Source organism: Xyrauchen texanus, chromosome 17, assembly GCF_025860055.1.
Source record: "Xyrauchen texanus isolate HMW12.3.18 chromosome 17, RBS_HiC_50CHRs, whole genome shotgun sequence".
NCBI classification, from domain to species: Eukaryota; Metazoa; Chordata; class Actinopteri; order Cypriniformes; family Catostomidae; genus Xyrauchen; species Xyrauchen texanus.
The window spans coordinates 42,059,259-42,079,028 of record NC_068292.1 but is presented as its reverse complement, the minus strand read 5'-3'; the positions used below and the strand labels follow the sequence as shown (position 1 = coordinate 42,079,028).

The 19,770-nt window shown below is 37.2% G+C and overlaps 1 pseudogene; it reads right to left on the bottom strand.

The window, feature by feature from the left end:
• Nucleotides 1-4,696: 4,696 nt before the first annotated feature.
• On the bottom strand, nt 4,697-14,721 carry LOC127657809 (ras-related protein Rab-5A-like; annotated as a pseudogene).
• Nucleotides 14,722-19,770: the final 5,049 nt, after the last annotated feature.

Here is a 19,770-nt window from a genome sequence, read left to right as displayed (position 1 = left end):
CTGACGTATTTCCAATGCACCGTATTCAATGAGAAAAACAACATGAGGGTAAGTAAATGATGACAAGTGTTGATGAGTGTTTTTATTGTTGGGTTAAACAATCCCTTTAAAAACATCTTGTCACCCTGTAGATACCAGATACTCCTTTGACAAGAGCTGAGTTCTTTTCATTCAGTGAGGGATGGAACAGTGTGTTGAGTGACAGTAATATATGCAGTGGGCTGAGCTATCATCTTAATAGGACTGTCAGGACAGTGTCGTCACAGGGGTGAAAAGCGTGACAGGAGATGCATATCGTGCCAGAAAACAGCTTTGATGTGCACAGTGTGTCATCTTGTTGTTTCAATGTCCAAACGAAGACAAGAGCCCTGAATGAGCTTCAGTAGAATTACCCTCAAATAATATATTGCGGTTTTTGAATTTAGGACAAAGCATGTTCCAGTCTTTAGTTTTGAAAATAGCTACATTTCCATTTTGAGGTTAATCTAAGATGATCACTAGATTGTTTTTAAAGGAATATTGGGATCAATACAAGTTAAGCTTAATCGACAGCAATTGTGGCATAATATTGATTACCACAATAATACATTTTAATTTATACCTCATTTACATTAAAAGTAGCAAAATCTGGGTTACAGTGAGACACTTACAATGGAAGTCAATAGGGCCAATCATCCATCCATCTTCAAACTCTTATCCGAAGTCGGGTCGCGGGGGCAGCTGCTCCAGCAGGGGGCCCCAAACTTCCCTATCCCGAGCCACATTAACCAGCTCTGACTGGGAGACCCCGAGGCGTTCCCAGGCCAGTGTGGAGATGTAATCTCTCCACCTAATCCTGGGTCTTCCACGAGGCCTCCTCCCAGCTGGACGTGCCTGAAACACCTCCCTAGGGAGGTGGCCAGGGCGCATCCTTACCAGATGCCCAAACCACCTCAACTGACTCCTTTCGACGCAAAGGAGCAGCGGATCTACTCCGAGCTCCTCACGGATGACTGAGCTCCTCACCCTATCTCTAAGGGAGAAGCCCGCCACCCTTCTGAGGAAGCCCATTTCGGCCGCTTGTACTCGCGACCTAGTTCTTTCGGTCATGACCCAGCCTTCATGACCATAGGTGAGGGTAGGAACAAAAATTGACCAGTAGATCGAGAGCTTTGCCTTCCGGCTCAGCTCTCTTTTAGTGACAATGGTGCGAAATCAGTAAACATTAAAATACTCACTATTTCAAAAGTATAGCCACAAGATAAACACAATATATGTGTTAACATGATTTTTGTGTGACATAACTTTACACAGAAAAGGTTAGTAAGTGATTATATCAACTTTGTTGCCATGACAACATAACATCGAAACCCATAAAACATTTAAACAACTTAACATATGATATGTAAATGATATGCAAGATTTAACAAGATTTCATGCACGTGCTTTTATAAAAAAAAATTATAAGCTTAACATTTCTTCCTTTTACCCCTCCAAAAATGTACCTCATTCACTTCCACTGTAAGTGCCTCACTGGAACCTCGATTTTTGCTTATTCATTTTTTTAAGAAAAGGGATGAGACCCTTCTTTTTATTTTTTTTATTATATATATATATAACAAACAAAGAATATTTCAGCTCTGTAGGTCCATACAATGCAAGTGAATGGGTGCTAAAATTTGAAGCTCCAAAAAGCACATAAATGCAGTTTAAGTAATCCATAAGACTCCAGTGGTTAAATCCATATCTTCAAATGTGATACAGTATGATACATGTGGGAAGCAAATCAATATTTAGGTCCTTTGTTACTAAACTATCAATCTCCACTTTCACCTTAAATATTGGTACTTTTCTCACCCACACTTATCATATCACTTCTGAAGACATGGATTAGACCACTGGAGTTGCATGCATTACTTTTATGATGCCTTTATGTGCTTTTTGAGCTTTTAAAATGTTGGTTCTCTTTCACTTGCATTGTGAGGATCTGAGATATTCTTCTTAAAATGTTTGTGTTCTGCTGAAGAAAGAAAGTCATACGCATCTGAGATGGCATGAGGGTGAGTGATTAGAGAGGTTTAATTTACAGACATCCTATTTCATGTTATCTTACCTTTGATTTATCCAAATTAGGACATTACACCTAAATCCTGTCCTCAGATCATAACTCTATACTTCATATTGATAAAATAACAAGATATATGTATCTTTTATAGAAGTATGTCCTGACAAAATAACGTTAATTTTTTAAATACATCATTTTGAATCAAATTTAAAAGCTGTGTCACTGTCTTTTGTCAACACTGTCAGATAACATCAAGAAATAGCAAAGTCAGTATTCATACTGTCCATGTTTTACCTGTTATGACGGCTATCTGTCAAGACATCTGCTGCCAATTTCAGATATTCTGTCTTGACTGTTGTAACAATTTAATTTACAGTGTTGGAAATCATTTTCAAAACAATTCCCCTTTATTCTCAATACATGGTTATCTGGTTGCATGCAAGTTTTGTGTACTATTGACATAATGAGTTATAGGGAAATGATATAGAAATGTCCAGAGCAACAAATATAACTCTGAAACTGTTGGAAACTTGTTCAAACAATTCTTATTTCAAACACTTATACTGATTTATTTAAAGCTTCGATTCCTACTTCATCGAGTGCAGCTGGGAAAGCACACTGTCGCCATCTGCTGGATAGGAGGCAGATATGCAGGTAAGAGGAGAAGCTTGTTTGGCCACTTAAAGCGATAGTACACACACACATCTCATTTGTGCACCCTCATGCCATCCCAGATGTGTGACTTACTTTCTTCAGCAGAAAACTAACAAAGATTTTTTTGAAGAATATCTCAGCTCTGTAGGTCCATGCAATGCAAGTGAATAGTGACCAGAACTTTGAAGCTTAAAAAGCACATATAGGCAGCATCAAATTAGTCCATACAAATCTAATATGATAGGTGTGGGTGAGAAATGGATCAATATTTAACTTTTTATTATTTTATTTTTTTTTTACAATAAATTCTCCAGCCTGCCCAGTAGGTTGTGATACGCATGAAGAATTAAGAACTCTAAAACAGCCGTAAAGGGAGTGACGAATAATGGCCTCATTCTCACTTATGACTGCTGTAATGCACCACTATATATATATATATATATATATATATATATATATATATATATATATATATATATATACACACACACAACAAATACAATGGTCTCCCATTAACCATATGTTTACCCTGTTATAGGTTACTTCCAAACCCAGCTATGTGAAAAGGGTCCATCAGAGACCATTTATCCTGAGACAGACCACTTATATTAAAATTAATGGGAGAAATTGGAACACCCAATATGGTGGATGCCGTTTTACAGATTAAGTGTAAGCCAATGGTGTTTTTAACATTATCTGAGCTACAGGAGCACAATTTACGATACCATTGTTGTCAGATTTTATGGCTGATTTGAAATCTGTGATTTTAATGGAATCTTGACCAACAGTTTTGGAGATTTCGGTCTTTCTCCACTCAAGTAGGTAGGAGCTGTACTTGTTTGCCGCATTTATCTGCAGAAAACAGCTGTTTTCTGGGTTTCTGAAGGACCCTGTTAGGGTTTCTGAAGGACTGGGTGCCTGAAACCATTTTCCTGAAGTACCACCTTTATATAACAATGCTGCCAATGAAGTCGGCTGACTGTGCAGCGAGCACCAAGGCTTTAGGTTTCAGACACAGCCCAAAAATGTGCAGCTGAGGAGCTCCAATGAGCAGGATTTAAAAATGACATACCATGTGAAATGCTGCTTAACGCTCTGCATGCAAAACATGAAACCTAGAAAAATGGCAATTGAGAATGTGACCTGTGATCATCAAGACCTATGGAAGCAAAGACGGTTTGAGCTGAAAATGCTTTGTGAACTTTTTGTTCTAACGGAGCAGCTCTTCAAAGTGAACATGATTTCCTGTCTAGAATTAAATCACTGCTGCATCAAAACTTACAGTACAAACAAAATTAACTGGCTGAGAAGATCAACGATTCTGCTGCCCACGATAGATTGTCAAACTGGATTGCGCAACCTTAAAGCCCAGTCCAATTTTAAAGGAATAGTCATCATTTACTCACCCTCATGCCATCCCAGATGTTTATGTCTTACTTTCTTTTGCATAACACAAATTAAGGTGTTTTAGAAGAAAATCTCAGCTCTGTAGGTCCATACAAAGCAAGTGGATGGTGACTAAAGCTTTGAAGCTCCAAAAAGCACACAAAGGCAGCATAAAAGTGTAATCCATGTATTCAGATCCAATTGATTATGGGTGACAACAACTGTTACTCTTTTCACTGTACATCTTGCCATTGCAGTCTTTAGGCACCATTACGATTTCAAGCTCGATTACACTTCCTAGTGCTTGGCACATGCTCTGAGCACTAGATGGCGCTAAGAAGTATAATGGAGCTTGAAATCATGATTGCCAAAGAGACTGCAGATGTCATGATTTATAGTGAAAAGGGAGTTTTCTGTTCACAAGCAAAACCATCTGGATCGCTTCAGACGACATGGATCAAACCACTGAAATCTAATGGATTACTTTTCTGCAGCATTTATGAGCTTTTTTGAGCTTCAAAGTTCCATTGACTTGCATTGCATGGACATACAGAGCTGATATAGTCTTTTAACAATCTTAAGTTTGTGTTCTACAGAAGAAACTGGAACATATGGAATGGCATGGTTTTCAGCAGGACTGCTTCACCAGACTTAACAGGGTCTTTTATTTTGAAAGGTTTTGTCTAGTCGTACAATGGCACATTTAAATTTTCCTGCAAACACGTGCTTCAGTCCTTAGAGTACATTTGAGAAGACAAAACAGCACCGCATCACTATGGACGTACCTGGCAAATAGTGACAACGAATTTATGGCAAGATAAAAAAACTGAACTTTCCGTGAACATTGCCAGTCATTTGCAACCCTTGACCTTATCCATCTGTAATCGATTAGATTGTGAAAAGTGGAATCATATACCAGAATCAATGAAGCAAGATGTTCGGAGGGGAGTTGTTGAAAAGTAAGAGGGCTTTGTGACGTCAGATGTAAAGCAAAGTCGTTTCAGGGGTGGAGCAAGTTGTGACATTTTAATACAGGATTACTTAGACTAACAATTTATTTTATTTGGAATAACATGCACTGATAACATGTGCACAAAAAGAACAGGAATAAAATAAGCATTAAAGTAAACGGTTTAAATTTTGATTTCACGTTGACTGCATATTTTTCCTAATTTATCATGCTCACAGCTACCAATATGAGTGTAGTGCTCTCAGCTGCATTTGACACATTTTACCAAGTTTAAATCAATTCCACTGACTTTTTAATGCCACCAAATCAGTGCAGAAAATGCTAGCAGGTTCAGTCTGGGACTGACCATTGCTTGTATAATTCAACAATAGATGTACAAGCAAAACACAGAGATGGAATATGGTCTAAATTAATAATAACAATAATTCACACGGGCTGAACATGTTCCACTGTCCTATATTGGTCTTAATCCCCAAAGACACCATCAGTTTCCCAATCCATTAATCAGATCCTGCCCTGCCGAACAGCTGGACGACTTTACAAGCCATGTGATGGATGCGGCTGAAGTTGCCAGGACCAATGTTTATGAGAATCTCATCAGAAGACCTTCATGGCCTGTTTCAACCTGTGAACAAGGCCAACTGCAATATGGAAGTTGGTACTAACACCAAACAGTGGTAAGACAAGGTTACAAGAAAGACAGCAGGTGCATTATGGAATGATTCAGTAAAACGAGAAGAAACTAAAATCCATAACTTCTGAAGCAGAAGAAGGGGTGAATGGTTTACCATGAACTGTTTTCTTCTGAAAACAGCATTCATTTAAAAAGTAGGATTCGATTTGACCCATGTCATGTGCAGGCCCACATGGAATCAGCACGAGTAGAAATATCTGCAGGTTTTCGCATCATTGGAACGCTCATCATTCACAAAATTATACGTATTGTGCACCCCTTGTTTGTTTTTTGTTTCAATTTTGGCAAGCTTGATAATGCTTTCAGCTTCCAATGAGAGTTCAACGCTCCATTTAACACATTTTACCATGTTTTTTCCCAAATCGGCACAGAAAATGCGATTCCGTCTGGGTCTGGTCATAAGGTGATCAATTCCACATACTCAACACATACAAACACACACAATATTTCATTCTCTCTCTCCATCTCTCTCTCTCTCAAAGGGGTTTGTTATCCTGCTAAATTAAGTTACAAATGTGTATTTAGCTTTTGTAGTGATACATGCATCCAGTAGATGGCTGATTGACATATTGTCTTAAAAGTAAAAAGTATTAGAAGCACAGCTATACAGAGTCTTTAGTTAATCCAAGGAGCGAGGTTTGGAAGGAAGAGCCCCATGTCCAGATGTGATGTGTTTGGGAGGTGAGGAGTGTAGCTGATCAGTTGCTACAGCAGGGGCCTTTCGTGGGCTGTGCCGTTTCTGTTAGATCCACGCCTCGGTTGCGTCCTGTGTTAGCACTAGCGGGCTGGGGCTCGTTCTTGGGTAATTTCTTTGCTAATGATGCACAAGTAGACAACAGAACATATTTAGTAAAGGAGAAATTATTGGTAATGTTTGCACATTTTGAAGAGCACAAGTAAATGTCGGTCTTTCAAAACTCAAGATGAAATGGCATTCGACTTCTGTAATGTAATGCGTTTCTGATTAAAAAGCGTAAGGCGGCTGCTTTGGAGGCCTACTCATCTTCTGAAACACCAGGGGGGGAGCTGAAAATCAACTTCACCCTCGAGAGCATCTTCACGTATCCCAACGGTAACACTATTTTTTTCAGGTCCATCATTATTTGTTGATGTTATTGCTAATTTGACAATCTATATTGTATTAATATCAGCCCCACAGGCTAGGTGTCAGCCGAAAAGACGTTTCAGAGGCAGAGCAAGCTATTTCATTGTTATGTAAAATTACATGCACTGCTGAATCTTGCACAAAAAAGCCAGGAACATGTATTAGAAAGTAAATGAGGTCAATATTTGATTTCAAATCGACTTTTAAAGGAATAGTTCACCTCTCATCATTTCCTCACCCTTATGGCATCTCAAACTCATGTGACTTTTGCACCAAGTTTTTTTGATGGAGATGTGAGGTGTTTTTGTTCATACAATGTAAGTCAATGGGGTCTAACACTTTAAAGCTCCAAAAAGGAAATAAAAGCAGCATTAAGTTAATCCAGTGATTTAATCCATCTCTTCTCAAGACACACTATCAGTTTTGGGTGAGAAACAGGCTCCTTTTGACTATAAATCTAACCATCATCTCCTTTACACTGCCGTCGCATTTGACACATGCGCGGAGCACTGTACATGTTGAGCACGTGTCAAGTGCGGGGATGTGTAATCGAGCTTCAAATCAAGATCATAAACCCATGATCGAGCTTAAAAAGGGTTAGACTCCATTTGCAGGACAAAAACACCTCATAACTCCATCAAAAATTCTTTGTGTTTTGCAGAACACAAGAATTCATATGATCTTGAGATGGACAAGTTTGAGGAAATGATGAGAGAATCGTCCACTTTGGGTGAACTATTCCTTAGATAGCTCTACTATCTAATAGGGCTGCACAATAAATCAAACAAATAACCAAGATTACATTTACAACTGCCAAAATTAACTAATAGTGAACCGTGTCAAATACATAATTCCGTTGAGGTCTATACCAGTTAAGTTATTTTTGCAGCAGCAGTGGAACATTGACCAATCACAGACATGTCTACTTAATTTCTGTGAATATTATTGTCAAAATTTTTGATGATGAAATTGTATTAATGTTGCTAAGAGAGCCATTGTGAAGTCCACACATCTTTATTTACTGATGTATAAAATAGCAACAAAGTAATTGGATTTGTGAAGATTATGGCATGCGTTTCCCACCTAGACAAATGTATTTAAAGGGGTCATGACATGAGAAACCAAATTTGCCTTGATCTTTTGGTATATAAGAGGTCTTTGTATCATTAAAACGTCCTGCAAGTTTAATATTTTAAGACGTCCTCCCCATTCTAAACGAATCATTTATTTAATCAAACTCAAAATACAGCTCGTTCTGGATTCATGGTTAGAAGTGACGTGTCGGTTAGAAGTGACGTAACAGCGTTTGCATATGACCGCCTCCAGCACAAGATAACTACGCTTTAAGCGCAAGACAACTACGCTGATTTCAGTATCGCCGTGCGCCTCACAAGTGTTCAGTCGATGGACAGCGAGCTCTGACAGAGACTACTTGTGCACAGGAAAATTACGATGCCACACAGATGTGCTGTTCCTGGCTGTGGTCAAACAAAACCTCTGAATAAGCTGCCGAAAGATCCAGACGTCAGGGAAAAATGGATGCAGTTTATTTTTTGAGGACGTCCCAGTCACGGCAGTGTTAACTTAAGCGTTTGTTCTGTACATTTTAAGGATGACTGTTTTGAGAACAAATCTCAATATGATGCTGGCTTTGCCAGAAAACTGTTGCTCAAAGATAAGTCCGTGCCGACTATTCTGGGAACAACGACGACGCAAACTGTAAGTAATCTATTTTAAACTTTAAACTACTTTTTAAAGCGCAATTTCATTCATTATGAATAATCACAGTGTTTTTACTTAGTTTACTTGCATATTGTTCTGGCTGGGAGCGTCAATAATTGATACATAGGCACTGACGTTAGCCAATCATAACAGTGGGCGTTAACACTGAGGTCTTAAATGGAAAACGCCCCCAAAACAGACTGTTTGAATCAGAGGATGAGAAACAGGGTGGGAAAAGGTCATAAATCACTAGATTTTAAAAGTTTTTCTTAAAAAAAAATATATTAATACTATAATTGCACCTAAGGGAACATAATAATACAATAAAAAAACCCATGTCATGACCCCTTTAAAGTAAATTCAATTAATCAAAATGAATCACAATTACAATATTAAAAGAAATAATTGGCTCTGCTATCTCTTATTGTATTTAACTACTTGACACCAAAGCATTTGGCCAAACTGGCCGATAACTTACCAATGGCCATAAAAATCTCATTCACGTTCATTGAAGTCTTTGCAGATGTTTCCATAAAAAGCAAACTGTTGTCATCTGCATACGACTGCGCATCCTACATACAAAAAAAAATACAAATAATATTCAGAACCGAAGCAGACTCTTCCACAGTTCTAATGCGTAGAGGTCTACAACGTGCCATATTTGTTTGTTTATAAAAGTTTCACACCTCCTTTGTAAAACCAACCGAAAGTGCCTGCTCCTCTGTGGCTGTTTAAACATTACAAACCTGAAAGTCCAACGCTCTCTTGTTGGCAAGATCGGCCTTGTTTCCAGCCAAAGCTATTACAATATTTGGACTGGCTTGTCTTTGAAGCTCCTTCACCCAGTTTTTGCACGTTCAAATGATTCCTGGAAGTAAAATAAGAACATACATTCCTGTAAAGCACTTCTTCCAGCCATCTACATGTGAAAAGTAACCTTAGGATTCAAAGCTCACTTCATTTGTGATGTCATACACCACTATGGCCGCCTGTGCTCCTCTGTAGTACATGGGGGCCAAACTGTGGTAGCGCTCTTGGCCAGCTGTATCCCAGATTTCAAACTTCACTGTTGTGTCATCCAAACATAATGTCTGAGTCAAGAAGGCAGCTAAAGAACAGAGACAGGGTCAGATCTTGCATTTAGAATCAAATGGCTTGCAATACATAGGTTTTACGATTAATCACAATCTATATTTGAATGATACCGATATTGATTCTTAAATTCACAAGACAAATCTTTAACTCTATGCCAGGGGTGCTCATTAAGATAACCACTGCTTGATCTCATTAACAGGCCAAAGGGGAGAGTAAAGAGAAAAACTTAACAAATTGACAATCTGTAATCTTTAAGCAGTTTGACTGATTGACAGTTGTGTGCTCTGAGAGCACTCGCAGAGTTGCGGTAATGTGGATACGCTCCTAAACTATCAAACACTTTAAAATTCCAAAAACAGTCCTTAGCTTGTTTTGGATTTGGATAATTTTAGGCTGCTTTAAAAAGTAATCCTGTATTATAATCATACAATGAAGCCCATTCATTTAAGTAGTTTTATATTAAATTTTAGAAACGTCATCAAATATCGACACACTGATTAATGATCGGAACATTATTTTCTCTATATGTTTCTGAGGCATCGATATATTAACATTAGCCAACATTTAAATTAGAAGCCTAATTTGAGTGCTATCCAATTCACTCAGTTGGCCTTCTGTTTAATTTAGTCTGGTGTAATAGCTTTGGGAGACCACAAGGGGGTGATATAACATTTACGATACTTAATACAGAAGGGCGTGTCGATATGGCAGTCACTTATTTCCAGGGGTTTCAGTACAGCGTAAAAATGTGACGTGGTAGTGTAGGCGTTCTCCTAATTCAAAATTTGCATAGTTCATATGCACTTATATTGCAAACGGTAACAAAAATTATTTATCGTTACTCGTTCTTTACATTAAAATGCTACCGCATCTTTTACAAAATCATCTGCCTCTGTATCATAGTAAAACAACAAAAACATTTACCGATTTCCCTATTTTGTCTTAGATTGTCCATGGCTGTTCCATCAGTTTGCTGTCGCTGTTATGAAAAGCCCGCGATGAAAATATGAAACGCCCGCGGAAAGAAGGCACTATAATGTGCATGTGCGCTGACCTGAAATTTGTTTTATGTCATGGCCACGCCCCTTGTGCGTCGCTGTACTGAAACCCCTGTACTTTAGTGAATGCCGTGTCGATATGGTGCAGGTGGCAGAACAGATTTGTGAATCTAATCACCAAACACACAAATGACAGAGGTTTCTGTACTTCTTCAAGAATGAACAAAGTGACGTTGAGGAGTTTGCAGGTTAGTGTATGAAACCGGTGTAACTGCGCAAACTGAACGAATAGACCGGTTTGAAAATGACAAACAGACCTACTTGTAACTGAAAATACACTGTGTATGAAAGATACACATAAACTGGAGTGATGGCTGGAGTAAACAATCCTTTGACAATGACTTGGGTAGAATTTAATGCGAGTTGCACTCTGTAGCGCTGTAGAAGTTTGAGCAGCCTCCGGTGCCGCACCTGGACGCTGCTGAAAGACGGCGTGCAACAATGAGTGCACGATCATAGAAAATAATTGTTTCTAAATTTTACAACAAGGCGTCGTCCATCAGATGCATCCCAACTTAGACTGCTGCTCACACTTTACCAAAGTTGCGTTAAGAAATATGTATAAAGAGACAACGCTACAACTAGCCCTATTAATATCTGAAAAAATGCTGATATACATCAACAGTCATCAGGTAACTTTTCTGATTACTGGTGGGTGAAATTTTTTTCAGATTGCTGAATGTTTACTTGATAATACTCCTAAACACTTTAAACTGAAGTATGTAAAATGTTCTGTGTTATGCCAGCTTAATTAGCAGAGACAACTATAAATTAGCCATTTATAGGTACATTTTCTCAGAAACACTGTCTCTGTGGCACCGCCGCAACAACGTTACTCAACCAATGGCGTGAGTTGGGGGCGGGACTCTCTCTTTGTTTGACCAAAGGTAGACAGGATGCATATACAGAAAGCTGGCGCTAGTGTTGCAGAAATTACATACTTCAGATTTAAATAACTGATTTAAGATTTAAAACAAATTTTTACTTGAATAATTACTTGAAAATTAAATGCAAAGTGGTTAGCCTAGTATTTTGTTGTTGTATCGAAATTGGTATTGAGAATTGTCAAATTGCTTACATATGGAGTTAAATGGGCAGAAATATATATGAAATATAAAAATAACTGAAAATAAAAAGAAATGTATCCGAATTAATTGTAATCTAATTCCATCTCAGAACAGAATTGAGAACATGTAAATTGGAATCAAATCAAGAAATCTGTACTGATACTCAACCCTTGTAAATTCATACATTTTGTTTATCTTTCTCTCAGGAGGTATAAAGTAGGGATGTGCGACAGAGAGTTGACATTCAGTTAACCATTCGACCCGCCACTATTAGAATCGCCAAATGACTATTCGGTTATCCTACACGTGCAATAGAAGTATTCAACCCAATCCGAACTCGATAAGTTCCGACAAACCAGTCTGCTTCTCCAGGTTTGGGTCAAGGCAAGTTAGGGGCTGTTCAAACAGGCTTTGTGTGCCTCTGCATTGAGATGCAGTTTTTCTATACATTCTGACATAGGCTGGGCAGACGTCTTTGACAGTTGCGCTTAATCTCATAGTTTTTTCTCGCACGGGATCTGTCTGACATCAGACAGTTGCTGAGTTACAGAACGAGTCGTATTTGCAGCTCAGTTTATATAATGCTCCTTTGTTAGACAGATGAGGAAGTCTTGAGTTCTAAAAGTTAAATTATGAGTTAATTGTACATCAAGCTTTTATCTCAAAGATCAAGGAACATTTTATTTCATTATCTGAGCCGCTTAACATCAGATAAGGAAGCTCCTGTCACCTAGACAAATTCCTTGTATGTGTAAGCATACTTGGCAATAAAGCTGATTCTGATTCTGATATGACAAGATTTGGCTCAATCCTGATTTAAGAGATCAAACAAGACTAGTTTGGTTACAGTGTACAGTAAATTAAATGTCTTACCTCCTATTGTGCTTTCCTGAAACTCGTGAAACTGTCCTTTTACAAAACGCAGCACTAAACTTGACTTTCCCACGGCAGACTCTCCCAGTAGCACCAGTTTAAACTGACAGATCTTGTTGCCGGCGTTTGGCCCGTTTGGTCTCGTTGCTCCGCCTCTTCCTGCCATGACCCTAAAGCCCCGATCTCCTGTACTGAAGTCAAGAGGTGCTTCTCAAACGGTCACTCCCAAAATCTGCGGAAATAAACAAAACTTAAATCAGTTCAGACTTTCTCATTGCTTACCAAATACATATTAACCACACTGTAAGTATTGTACGATATCAGAGATACCAGGGATGAAACAAACAACCTTTAAAAGTCCATTTAAGTGAGGTGGTTCCTTTAATAATAAAGTTTAAGCTTGCTTCAAAGAAATGGAAACCCCATGTTTTTGCATGTTATCCTGATTAATACATTTTGGATAACCAACAACACCCAATTTCTTCATGAGCAGGATTGAGCCCCTGTAGTATATGAAACTTGGTAGAACACTTATTTCAAAAAGAACTTCTATTGTGTAGTTTGTCATCCCATCAATTACATCCACACCAATGCGGTCACATGAGTCTAGACAACAGACATTGTTCAAGACCTGCAAGGCTCCATTTAGCCTTAAATATCCTTTGTGCTTTGACCCAAAACCCCATGACATCAGTGCTGCATCCTTAAACAGCCGCCAAACAAAACCAAGGATATGACTGGAATGCAATACTAGCTTCTCACTAAAATACCATGCATTATAGGCTGTTTAAGTAATAAAAGAAATGGTAAGCATTATGCAATAATCAGTGTTGAGAGTAATGCATTACTAAGTAATTTATTACTGTAATTAAATTATTTTTTTTATTGAAAAAAGTATAGGATTGCTCTTAATTTTTCAGTAATTTAATTACAGTTACTTCTGATTTAATTTGGTTAAATACTGTATAGACTACAGAACAATTCTATATAAAACAAAAGTTAATTTAAATTTGAAATTTAACGTCCAATGTTAAAATATATGTTTTCTAATTTATCGTAGCCCCCTTAAATTCTTTAGCCAGTTCATGAATAATTCCTTTGATTTTATATGATTTATTTGAAAGAATTAAAAGCACAGTTTCATGTCTATCCCTTGTATTTTTCATCTGATCACGGTTGATCAGGGTTTTAGAAAGTAATTCATAATAAGTAATGCAATTACTTTTCAGACAGAGTAATTAGTACAGTAATATAATTACACTGTAGAAGATGTAATTAGTAGATAGTAATTAATAATATTTTTAGAGTAACTTACCCAACACTGGCAATGATAAACATTGCCTACAAATGAAATGCTTCACCTTTTAACGTGCATGATTCATTTAGAAAGAGGCATCTGGTTATCAACTTATTTGCACTTTAAATCCAATTTTGTGCCAACATTTCTTCACATTTGGCCATCATGTCAAATAAAGATGTTAAATTCTAGTTGATATGCTCAACGAACACTGAGAGTTTAATGTACAAATCAAGAGCCAACTTTAATTTCTTATTATAAATTGTTTTATAACCTAATGCACTTTTGTCATGATATAACATTTATTTATAAAGCTTGAGCTACTTGTTGGCTTCTGATGCCGTCTATGCTAATAATGAAACTCTTTCTCCTCCTCTCTCTCTCTCTAAATCACAAATCAACACAGAGAGATTGACAGTCGTGTTTAACCCGTCACATCGGTGCTTTCACCGGGACTGACCGTTTCTCCGCTGGGACGGTTCAATTGTTACCCGAAACACAGAGCTAATGCTGCTAATGCTAACAGAAAAACAGGCCGCGCGCACAGGCAACACACAGCGCGTGACATCCCAGAAATAAACTGTTAAAAGCGAAAACAGTACAAAGGATTGAGCAATCGTGGGGTTTATTTTCAACCAAAGCCAAAAACAAATCAAAACGGATATAGTGTAAAAATGTTAAAGCCCAGAGGCTCGTACCTTCCTCTCTGATCCTCCCAACTTCCCCCTTTGCATCAAAACTGAGATGACGGATCGGATGACTGGCAATGATGTCACATCGCGTCAGCGAGAAACCGGCCAATCAGAACATTATGTGACGCTTACGCTATGTTATTGACTTTTTTTTTTTTTGGCTCTTTTTTTTTAACAATTTAATTAAAATTATCACAACACATTTTTAACGATTCTATGATGTAATTCGGAATAAAAGCTACATTAGCACAAATTAAGTAATGGCTACATACACTTAACAGTTTATTTTACTTAGATATGCACACAAACGTTCACATACAGATAGTGTTGGGTGTAATGCATTACAAAGTATTTAATTACTGTAATTAAATGACTTTTTCATTGAAAAAAATGAAGGGATAAAAAAAAAGTAATTTAATTACAGTTACTTCTGATGTATTTTTTTTAAATACTGTATGGACTATAGAACAATTCTATATAAAACTATAGTGAATTTTAAAATGTATGTTTTCTAATTTAACGCAGCCCCCTTTAATTCTTTGGCCAGTTCATATACAATTTATTTGATTTTATATAATTTATTTGAAAGAAATAAAAGAATAATTCCATCTCTAGCCTTGTATTTTTCATCTGTTCGAGGTTGATAAGGGTTTTTGAAAGTAATAAGTACTGCAATTACTTTTCAGACAGAGTAATTAGCACAGTAATCTAATTACACTGTAGAATATGTAACTAGAAGTTAGTAATGAATTAGTTTTTAGAGTAACTTACCCAACACTGCATACATATACATTAAAATGTATTTGATCATTAAATAATGAACTTTTTTTTTTTTGAATAAGCTATTACTTGTAATTAAATTTATTTTATTCATTTATTTTTACAGTTGGACATCTGGCACTGGCGTTATCTGCATCCTGCATTTTCTTTTGCGTGTTGCCAGGTAACTGTAAATGTAAACAAACTTGACTGCATGTTTGGATGGCGTTGTAAAGGAACCGCTGAAAAGACGTTATTTTTATTTATAATTAATTTTTTTAACAGGTTGTAAATAAATCTGTATTAACAGTCTCCGTGTGCAGGTATGTGTGTCATAGAGAGTAATACATCATCCTCCTGGAGACGCAGAAGTTCTTAGAATTGTGTTTAGGCTATAGGTTGCTCAATGCTCATTTAGAATAATGCACCCAATCTTAAGAAATACTCTATATGTTCGTTTCCATTTAAAGGCAGTGAAGCTCATTCCAGTGGGTGACAGAGCAAAATCTTGTTTGCAGGAAATTAAAAAGGGTGGGTCGTCATGAGAAAGTGTTTGTTTCCTACCTGAATAAATAAATGATATATATATATATATATATATATATATATATATATAATATACATATATATTATATGTATATTATATAATATACATAAACACACACACATATATATATATATATATATATACACACATACATATACATATACACTCACCTAAAGGATTATTAGGAACACCTGTTCAATTTCTCATTAATGCAATTATCTAATCAACCAATCACATGGCAGTTGCTTCAATGCATTTAGGGGTGTGGTCCTGGTCAAGACAATCTCCTGAACTCCAAACTGAATGTCAGAATGGGAAAGAAAGGTGATTTAAGCAATTTTGAGCGTGGCATGGTTGTTGGTGCCAGACGGGCCGGTCTGAGTATTTCACAATCTGCTCAGTTACTGGGATTTTCACGCACAACCATTTCTAGGGTTTACAAAGAATGGCGTGAAAAGGGAAAAACATCCAGTATGCGGCAGTCCTGTGGGCGAAAATGCCTTGTTGATGCTAGAGGTCAGAGGAGAATGGGCCGACTGATTCAGGCTGATAGAAGAGCAACTTTGCCTGAAATAACCACTCGTTACAACCGAGGTATGCAGCAAAGCATTTGTGAAGCCACAACACGCACAACCTTGAGGCGGATGGGCTACAACAGCAGAAGACCCCACCGGGTACCACTCATCTCCACTACAAAAAGAGGCTACAATTTGCAAGAGCTCACCAATATTGGACAGTTGAAGACTGGAAAAATGTTGCCTGGTCTGATGAGTCTCGATTTCTGTTGAGACATTCAGATGGTAGAGTCAGAATTTGGCGTAAACAGAATGAGAACATGGATCCATCATGCCTTGTTACCACTGTGCAGGCTGGTGGTGGTGGTGTAATGGTGTGGGGGATGTTTTCTTGGCACACTTTAGGCCCCTTAGTGCCAATTGGGCATTGTTTAAATGCCACGGCCTACCTGAGCATTGTTTCTGACCATGTCCATCCCTTTATGGCCACCATGTACCCATCCTCTGATGGCTACTTCCAGCAGGATAATGCATCATGTCACAAAGCTCGAATCATTTCAAATTGGTTTCTTGAACATGACAATGAGTTCACTGTACTAAAATGGCCCCCACAGTCACCAGATCTCAACCCAATAGAGCATCTTTGGGATGTGGTGGAACGGGAGCTTCGTGCCCTGGATGTGCATCCCACAAATCTCCATCAACTGCAAGATGCTATCCTATCAATATGGGCCAACATTTCTAAAGAATGCTTTCAGCACCTTGTTGAATCAATGCCACGTAGAATTAAGGCAGTTCTGAAGGCGAAAGGGGGTCAAACACAGTATTAGTATGGTGTTCCTAATAATCCTTTAGGTGAGTGTATATACACACACACACATACATACATATATATATATATATACAGTACACACACACATATACATATATATATATATACACACACACACACACACACATATACATATACATATATATATATTCTCCTTAAAGCCATGTATGTAATTTCTGCAGCACAAGACTCATCTAACGGAACAGCAAAAATTATTTTTGAATCATGACTGTTGCTCCCCCCATCTGTCATTGGTCGAACAAACAAATAGTCCTGCCCCATTCTCAGACCACTTGTTGAATTGCTGTGTTGGGCTGGTCGGGATGCTCAAAGAAACAATTTTCAGGGGACTGAACTTGCAAAAAGCTTACCTATTGTTGTCTGCATATTAAGAAGGAAAGGAGAAATCATTTTCACAGAGAACTAAACACACTTTTCTTTTTGACAATAATCAGTATTGGTTACATGCAAGATATTTATAATTACTTCACCACTGTTTAATCCGATGACGGAGGTTTAGACCCTCTTGACTTCTGCAACTGCAGTATTTTATTAGTTGAGATGCATTATTAGGTCAGTGGTAATTTCAGCCATGTTATTTGTTTAATTTAGACTCTTGTCAAATGAGGCGGAGTGTTGCAAGGCACCTGGCAGCAATAATATGTACCCTCGATGTAGCATAATAAAAGTTCTGCTTGGTAATTAATTTTTGCCTCCTAGGATAACATTAAGTTTACTCCGCAAGAGGACGTATTCCACATTTAGAGCTAGAGAGAGCCAAAGATTGCTGTCAATTATCATATATACCCAAAGGGATTTATAATTTACTTTTGATTACCAGGAGTCAGTGCATTTTATTGTTTGGGCAAGCGTCGTCATCTATTACTATGGGACAATTTGTTTCAGGGTTCTCACTCTTTTAAAGGCAAAATTTCAATATTTTAAGAGCGCAAAATATGCGCAGCTCTCTCTCTCTCTATATGATACATCATACTCGCACTGTTTCAATTATTCTTTTTTTGTATTTTTTATTCTTATTTTAATCTCTTCTATGTAAAGCACTTTGAATTACCATTGTGTATGAAATGTGCTATATAAATAAACTTGCCTTGCCTTGCTCTGTCATACTATACAGACACAGAATGATGTTCATGATGCAGTGTTTGTGTATGAGCGACCAGCTTCACACATTAATATTAAAGCATGCCGCATTTCATTAAATTGCAGCCTTTTACATTTTAATAATCAAACTAGGATATATTGTGATTTTTATTTGATTAATTGTGCATTCAAACAATAATTTTTAATCTCAAATGCGTGACTACAATTATTGAATTTTTAAAAATTAATTAATATCCCGAGATGTTAAAGTCGCATAACCATGCAACCACCTCGGGGTGTGAATTCATTTTCAAAATAATCCACGGTCCGACCGTCGTCATTGTCTAAAGTTTACCCACTTAAATATTTTTGTAGTTAACACGACAGCAATGTAGGAATAAATAAATATATATATTTTGCACTAAATAAATAATTAAACTACTTTATTTCCTCCAGATGAGCAGTTTAAGTGACATGGCTTCAATCATGCAGTCAACTGTTCAATTCACAATGCGCAGCCGACAGCTGAGACAAAACGTTGCCAGTTTTGTTTTGTATTTGACACGTATCCCAAATCCCGATCGTTACCATGTTTTTGTAAATGTAACAAAAACTTTGTTAGCGACACAGTTATTACAGTGTATATAGGCTACTGTACATATTTTCCAGAATAAATCATTATTTTCCAGGACATTTAGGTATTTTTATAATTTTCATGGCTGGAAAACTGCACTGCAAAATTCCAGGTTTTCCAGGACATGTGGGAACCCTCATTTTTGCTCCTAGCCCAGGTCTAGATTTTAATACAGACCTCTAGGGCTGGGTAAAAATATTGTGTGGAGCGGAGGGGCGGGACCGGGCGCGCGATATTCCGACACGGCCCCGCCCCCTCCGCTCCACATATTGATTTTCAAATTAATCAAGTTCTTCATTTAAATCTTCCCGATATCGATTTTTAATATTCCAAGATCAATCTTTAACATTAACGTTTAAGGTTTACTTCAGTTTTGGTTGTGTTGACTTTTATGTTTGTTAAATAAATAGCAATTGAATGGAATAGTTTGGGCCCTGCTGTTGTTAATTTAAAAAAATGTATATTTTCAAAATGTTCCAAGTTAGAATGTTCCCTGTATAATTTACAGCAATAGCTGAGAGAGAATTTTGTTCAAACAAACAGAAAAAAATATTTTTGCCTATTTTTAAAATTTACGCATTTCAATTTCATAACAAAATTTCATCAAATTGAACATTTAAACTTATTTAAATATTTATTTAAATTAATAACATTTATTTTATTTAGTTACAAATTACTCAATTAAATTTGAAGGAATTTTGTTGTGAAATTGAAATGTGTAAATC